Consider the following 2,192-nt stretch of genomic DNA (forward strand, 5'->3'; position numbering starts at 1 on the left):
CATCGCTGCCTGTGGCTGTACGCTGTCACCACGGAGCTCATTCTGAGCACAGGGCTCAGGGTTTATTTTTGGACTGCCATGGAGACTGTTTCTTCCATTTGGAGGAAGGGGGTAGAGCTGAGCTCAACATGAACTTCCCGCTCTGACACTCCGGGCTGGGACGAGCAGGCAGCAGCCAAGCGCCCCTGAGCTGCACCCTCACAGGTAAACACAACACTAGTCGCTTTTTGCACTGTAGAGGCGTGTTTGCTTATTGTCAGGGGGCAACCCTGAAACAAGCGTTTGAGCCTGGCCTCTAAGCAGGCTGTGGCTCCTTTGTAAAGATACCAGTCTCTGGAGAGCTAAGAGAGTTTCAATGCAATACTGACGACCGTCAGATTGGGAAACAGGCTGGATATTGTTTGTTGCCGGTGACTTGAAGGCATGCACTGGTGGGTGTTGCTATCCAGGATAATGAGAGATTATACAAGGTTTAGGACAATGTCTTGATTGCAAATATGCATGCACGCACGCATATGACAAGCTGTCTCCTTTCCAATGCAATGTTCGAAATGTTCTTTAATGTTTGTATAATGTATTTTCTTCTGCTCTTGAAGGGGACACAGTCTGGAGTGTTTGCCATCTGTAATAAGCTCTGTACCTGGTAAGTTCTCAAATAGGTGTTAATAATCATTATTCTCTGTAAACTCATAATGGTATTGCGCGTCAGTGTTTTTTCTGGAGGGGGGCGAGAATTCTTTTACTTAAGGTAGACACCAGGAGGCCTTTGTGAGATTCTTGGTTTTACAGCTTGGCTATTATTACTCTTTCCTATTTTGAACTTGCATCTTGGAGGTGTTCCAAATACCAAACCTACCCCAGCCTTAAAAGGATGACCTCCCTCTCATGTGTCAGGCAACAAGTTCAGTCTGTTAATGTAGAAGTGTGGTGTCGCTCAGCCATGCAATGGCTTGCCCGCAACTCAGCCTGGGTGACAGCTGAAAATCATTTCTGCTGCCACTTTTGTAACCCATGTAGAATATATGCAAGTAAATGTCGTTTGGGGTGTCACATTATTTAAGTAATATGCATGCTGTAGATGTGATTCTGTCATTTTAATGTCATTGGTGGTCAAATCACCATGGATGGTGACGTAGCAATTACATTTTACTCAAGTTCACACATACTAACGGGTTCTGTAAATCTAAACTGTCTTCTTTGCGATTTGTCTTAGCTGCACTAAACATGGTCAGGACGTAGCATGCACAGGACCTAGCCTTTTCTGGACCTAGCGTGTACTGGACCTAGCATGCACAGGACCTAGTGTTCACAGGACCTAGCATGTTCTGGACCTAGCGTATGCTGGACCTAGCATGCACAGGACCTAGTGTTCACAGGACCTAGCATGTTCTGGACCTAGTGTGCACAGGATGTAGCATGTTCTGGACCTAGCATGCACAGGACCTAGTGTTCACAGGACCTAGCATGTTCTGGACCTAGTGTTCACAGGATGTAGCATGTTCTGGACCTAGCATGCTCTAGACTTAGCATGTTCTGGAATTAGCATGTTCTGAACTTAGCATGTTCTGAACCTAGCATGTTTTGGACCTTCCATGTTCTGAACTTAACATGTTCTGGACCTAGCGTGTTCTGGAACCAGCATGCTCTAGACCTAGCATGTTGTGGAACTAGAATGTTCTGAACTTAGCATGTTCTGAACCTAGCATGTTTTGGACCTAGCATTTTCTGAACCTAGCATGTTCTGGACCTAGTGTGTTCTGGACCTAGCATGTTCTGAACCTAGCATGTTTTGGACCTAGCATTTTCTGAACCTAGCATGTTCTGGAACTAGCATGTTCTGGACCTAGCGTGTTCTGGACCTAGCGTGTACTGGACCTAGTGTGTTCTGGACCTAGTGTGTTCTGGACCTAGCATGTTCTGGACCTAGCGTGTACTGGACCTAGTGTGTTCTGGACCTAGCGTGTTCTGGACCTAACCTTAGAAGAGAAGTGAGCAGGTGACAAGCGGGCCTCTTCTCTGCTTTCAGCCTAAAATTAGGCAGAGGAACCTTCCAGTATCAGCTGTGGGCCTTAATTGCTGGGTGTGTTGAAATTGACCGGCCTCCTTCTCTACATCTACAGCATTCACTCTGCATTGCTAATGAAACACATACCACAAACATTACACCGCTCTAAGGGCATTGCTGAGCCAAG

This window comes from Osmerus mordax, chromosome 4 (assembly GCF_038355195.1).
Source record: "Osmerus mordax isolate fOsmMor3 chromosome 4, fOsmMor3.pri, whole genome shotgun sequence".
NCBI classification, from domain to species: domain Eukaryota; kingdom Metazoa; phylum Chordata; class Actinopteri; order Osmeriformes; family Osmeridae; genus Osmerus; species Osmerus mordax.